Source organism: Haliotis rubra, unplaced genomic scaffold (genome assembly GCF_003918875.1).
Source record: "Haliotis rubra isolate DU_JTF1 unplaced genomic scaffold, ASM391887v1 Scf207, whole genome shotgun sequence".
Lineage (NCBI taxonomy): Eukaryota > Metazoa > Mollusca > Gastropoda > Lepetellida > Haliotidae > Haliotis > Haliotis rubra.
Genome location: NW_025766081.1, coordinates 1,364,699 through 1,370,950, shown reverse-complemented (window position 1 = coordinate 1,370,950; position 6,252 = coordinate 1,364,699).

Genomic DNA, 6,252 nt, shown 5'->3' with positions numbered 1-6,252 from the left:
AGCACCATATCGGGTTCTAACGAATCTCTCTCTTCCTAATTCAGTTACATATCAGAAACATTCGAAGACGGATATTCAAATATTCAAATAATACTAATTCATTATAATAAATAATAAAATACTTAACATTGATTTAAAGGCCATTTAGAACTCTTTAGGACTTTCTGCCTGTAACTGAGATCCTTTATGTGGGCGATTAAGTTAAAATAGATTCAAAGTCTTTTAAAATATTTCATATTTAACTGAGATATTATTACACCGGCCTCTGGGACTGAGATTTATATCCACTTGATTCCCGTCGGCACCCCGGTTGGTTAGATCCAAAAGATTGATCAGAATATACATGTATATACCGGTATGTATGTATGCGGGCCACGGGGATATAGCTGTTGGTTACGACCAACACATGAACATCAACTGACCTTGGTCCTGTTCGTGCTAGATCCTGATGTCTTACTTCAATGTAGTTCCTACAGGTGGAGAAACAGCGGAGTGAGAATGTTTTCATGAACTCCATCACCACCCTCTTGTTACTCCCCGCCGCCTGAAAGAGTAATTCAAACATTTGATGTTTACATTAAGTAATCTCAGAAATAGATATTTAAAATAATATTTTCCAGTTGAATTACTATTTTTGGTCTCTGCCTAACGAACACATGAGACACACATATGTACTTCGGAATTGAAATGTCATATGTATACGCTGTACACTAATTACCTTGATTCGCCAGGTACATTCTGAGTACCCGGAAATATCGTAGTCGGGTGATGAGAACGTGGCCCAACTTGTTGTAGCAGTCAGGTCAGTGGACCCACAGTTTGCTGTAGAGAATTTATTTTAGAGTTGTAGAGATTGTAGTTGACATAAACACTTTGACCAAAAAATACATAAATAAACATCAATTGAGTGAGTTTAACAGTGTTAGAAAACCCAAGCGTTCTATCACATTGCTACTTGTCTGCTGGATTGGTGATGCCACCAGAGCACTGGGTATCAGAATGTTAATAGGGGGAGATTTTAGTTTGTTTCGTGCATCTGAATTAATGTGTAGTTAATAATGTGAAAAACAACAACAGCAAACTATCAATATATTCGCTTTGTGGGATACAAATACAAAGATCTACATGTTTATAAAAGCTACAGTGACATTATTTTATACACATATCTACATTATGTTTTGTCAAACTACGTATTCCTGTGGAGAAACCATGTCATGGGTCAATAGTTTTGTCATTGTAAAGTTATTTTTGGTTTTGTTTGTTGTGTGAAGTTTGTTTTTGTTTGTTGGGTAACGCCGCACTCAGCAATATTCCATATTATATGGCGGAGGTCTGTAAATAATCCACCCTGGACCAGACAATCCAGTGATCAAAATCAAGAGCATCGATCCACGCAATTGGGATACGATGACCATCTGATCCCGTTATCCTCTTACGACAAGCATGGATTGTTGAAGACTAATTCTGTCTCTGACGGGTACTCAGACCTGTTGACGCTTGTTGGCACATGTATTCAACAACGACGCTGTGTCGTGCCGGGAAGGTTAAAATTTATTTTTCAGATGTCCCGGGAGAGCTAATTTCCAAGGGAGTAGGGGAGTACCTTCAAAGCTAAAGATACGGTGCCGGGAAGCATAATCCATGTCGGGCATAGATAGATTTCATTTCAAAACATTGTTATGGTAGAGTGTTTATCTTCTTCGCTTGTTTAGAACTTTATTTCAGTAGCGTTTGTATTTCAGAGGTATATAATTAGAAAACCTTTAGAATAATAGTCATTAATCATAATCCACGAGTAGATATATTTCTTTTCAAAACATTATTATAATAGAGCATTTATCTTCGTCGCTTGTTTAGAACTTTATTTCAGTGGCGTTTGTATTGAACCGAGAAGTGTCACGATTTTAGCCTTCCTGGCCATGAACAGTGTATAGCATGATCACGGTCTAAGGTACTTACCGTTAACACCTGGTTTTACGACAGTGCAGAGAGTTCCAGACCATCCATCCGGGCACTTGCATTTGTTACAGTTCTTGGGATCTCTGTACCCGTCATTTCTGCATTCAGGCCACGTCAGACCACCACTGCATTTATCTGCAAGATGAAGATGAAAGTGTGTAAGATTTATGACTTTTTTTACATTACAATATATCATCGAACATCAAAACCACACAAGAACTTTTCATAGAAATAAATATGTTCGTGATAAGGAGGTCTGTAAATAATCGAGTCAGACCAGACACCAAGGGCATCAAACTGCCCAACTGAGATACGATAGTATCATCAACCAAGTCAATGAGCCAAGTCATCCTTTCCCCGCCTTTTGCAGTTGCTTGCTGAAGACCAATTTTAACCCGGATCTTCACGGGTACGTTAGGAACAAGTGACGACTTTCTCCCAACTCAATCTCTTTCAAATCAATAACTATGAGAAAGAAAAATAAGACATCTGGCACTCATAGAATGTTCTGGTCTTTATTTTTGGACAAAAATAACACAATATAAGAACTTGATGACTTACGGTTGCAGTATCTGTAATTGGCAAGTTTCACATCAAAGAAGGAGAGACCATGTCTTGATCCTAATGTCATGTCCATGTCCGTTTCTTTGGAGGTGATTGTCTTTTGTCTGTTTTTTGGAGAAACTCTATAAAAGGGATTAAATAGGGGACTGACGGCTTGATGACAGCTGAACAAATACGCGAACACACTAGGAACTTAAATAGCTTTACATTTTAACATAAATACACATGTAGAATGTAGCTCATCATCAGCCATTAAATAGTGGAAGTGTGTGTGTGTAGGGGGTGGGTTGGGACCAGTGACGCTTTTCACTAAAAAAATCCTTACCCTCCACCCCACTCCCATATCTGAATACTGACGAAGTCGTCACTTAATGAGGTACATGCACATCATACCGTTGGAACGTTTTTAATTGATATAATATTATGTGAATATGTCATGCTTTGACGAGCTGTAATGGTAAGTGGTTCTCTTTCTTGTCTCAATAATGAATGTACGAAAAGGTTATATAATTAGTTACCACTCACGTTTGTGCCATAATGCATTACAGATGAGTAGTCGTACGGGACGCCGAGGGCAAGAGCTTCCTTCCAGCTTCTCTGTATAAAGTTGTGACTCTTGCCTGACTTGATGTTAGCTGATTGGATGTTGACGTACGCGTTACGGTCAGGTCGGGACTGTTCATGCCAAAAGCCCAAAGCATGGCCTATCTCGTGTGCCACTATCCCTTTCTGGAACCAACATGTAGACAATGGTAAATCATGGTACCAAGACAGTTGGGTTCGGGTGTTTCAGCTCTTTCCTTTGAAACATTTGAGGTTTGAAGAAGTGCCCTCCTCCTTTGTCGAGAATATACATGTCAATAGTTTTTGCTTGTAATCTGTTTTCATCTATGACTGATCGATTATCAAAACAAAATCGATTATGGAATATCTGATCGATTATTATATAGCAATAAATGTTTGAGGAGTATTTCGGGTTCTTTTAAGAAATGAAAATGGACAGGCGAGACAATATATATGCATTTATATAATTACAGGAACTTGCAGAGCACATGTTGTTGCACATCTTGATAACTGCGAATAACTGTCTCATGTTTGTCTGTACATTTGTTATCGATCTGCGACTGATTTTCAAATCATCAATCTTGAAATGTTAACACTCACCGTCCCACAACCGCTTCCGATTGAGATGGTCTGACCGAAACGTTTCTTCCCAACCAAGGACCAACACCTGAACATATGATATAACAGTTGGAATACCGCATTAAATGTGACATCTATAAATCAACTGTATACTTTTTGTATCTTAATGCATCCAGTGTACACTCAACTAGTCATTCTGCTTGATTCAACATTGCAAAATACCAATGAATATTATTGTCTCTTTCTACAAAAGACACCTGAGTCTGCATGCACCAGCATATGAAAATCCTTAAATCTGCTAGCACCTGCATGTAAAACCCATGCATCTGATTGCACCTACCCTGACAGTCTTTTGAACTGCAAATGGGGTCCAATGTAAAATCCAACTTTGGAAAAATCCAGACATGTTTCATCTTCCCAATGTTGTATCGCATCAATTATTGCCTGTTTACCAGTCGCATCTGTAAATGAATCCAGTATGCGTAAATCTTAATGAATTTAATCAGAATGACTATTGACAGGAAGCATTGTGTGAAACTAAGCAAGGACAATTAGCATTAATTATAACAATAATACCACTGTAGCCAAGTACGTGCTTCTGAGTACTGCCTTAAGTTTTGAAGTTATGCTTACTTCTCTGCCGCTGTACAGTTGTCCTATGTAAATAACTCCGTTTAGCATGCAACCATGTTAATATGTGCTTATGCCTTATGTCGAGCAATATTGAAGCATTTCTAGATTTGGTGTAAACATTTCATAACGTTTAGGTATCATAGAGCATACTATGTTTTAGGAGATATTTAGGAACTGAGTCTTGAAGGTTAGGATTGCTGCAATTGGGACCCGAGTGGTGTGATTTCAAATGGTTAAGGTGTCAGGTACAGTTGCGGATTTAGCAAAGTGACATATGTGTTCACTAGGGTCATATATTCCCGTTTTTCTTTATGTGTATGACATGTTGACTTGCTTCTGTCTGTCTATCTGTGATTTGGGGAAGATATGCTTTTCTTTTCGCGATAAAACCTTTTATTATATGAATATACTTTCTTAAGACGTAATCAGAAGCGTAAGATTTGCCCTTCTTTCGATTTTTCTGCTTCCGATTTTTCTTTTGACTATGGAAATGATTTGGGTGCTTTCATTTCATTGACAGGGTTATGGTCAAATTTGGAAAGCCTGGGGTTTTCATTTACCCGAGTTAAAATCTGATGTTATTTTGTATCGCACAGTGGTCGGCCATTTTGATGAAGACTCGGCCATAACCTTCCGTTTAACCCTGTCTTTGATTGTTGCACCAGACATGATTTTCACGGCTGGCGTCGGCCCATTGAGATCAAGTAGCGAAGGGAACTCTTCGATTTCATTTTCAAGGTCATCAACATCTTCGGGGTCAAGGACAATGTCATCATCAGGGTCATCAATATCTTCAATCGCAAGCGTTGTCTGAAATCCAAGTTTCGATAGTGTTATTTTGCCACATGAAAATTCTCTTTGAAGGGGAAAATTTCACAAGAAAAAGGGATACCATGTAATATAAAGAAAAAGCAATCTTCAGATAGGTAATATATTGAAATCTATTTTGAAAATTATACAACATCATGACAAATGTTTCGGTTTGTTTACATGACACCGTCGCATGGTATGAGTGCTGCTGTGTGAGATCAGCAATACGTATTTACTTTTTCATGCAAATTAAATTATTGGCGCGTGTGTTAGGGCAGGATATCCGTACCCTTGTGACAACCTGGTAACGCTGATTTTCAGTGGTCACTCATATCACAACTGTTTTGCCTTCTACGCTTAACTGAATCTGCATTGTTTTTATTTATATATTTCCTAGTCCTGGATCGAGGTTTCTGCTGGTGGACTGAAGACTTATTTGCATCGCAAGCTCAGTAGCATGTATCTATGCTGATTCAGATACAACAGGATATGCTAACCTTTTCGCTAACACCTGGAATCATCACTGTTTAATGGCGGCTCATAATAGTCAGAATCGCATTATTAATTGGCAGATATTTCTTATGAATGGTGGTTAAGGATGCTTCTATTTCACAGTTCATAACAAATTGCAGGCTTATATCTATCTCACAGTGTGGATTGTTGCAATGAGGTGAAACGACGTTAACCTGCGCCCAGCGTTCTATTAGGAACTTCATTAAGATTTGATGTATTTTTCTTACCAGTGTCTTCTTTTGCCTTGCAGCTAGTTTCTGTTCAATTCCAGCAAGTTTCGACACAACGTACAACCTGTCAGCCAATCGCTCACCCCTAAGAAACGTGTCAAGCTTTTTCTGAAGAAAACACAAAAGAACCATTACAATCATGTATAGATTTCTGTGCAGGAAATGCAATTTCGTACTTACATCAGTAGTAGTGGTAGAAATGAGAGTCCGAGAATACTCCCGATGAATGTTAAACAAAGCGAAAATATGGTAGCCTCCGTGAATTCGAGAGGCTACCCTCGCTAATGACGTCACAAGGGGAATCCCCCTCACGCCCCATACGTTAAACTAGGTCACAGTTCGTCAACATAGCGTCCCCCTTGTTCTCGCATAGCGCTTTGATAAACATAACCCAGAGTCA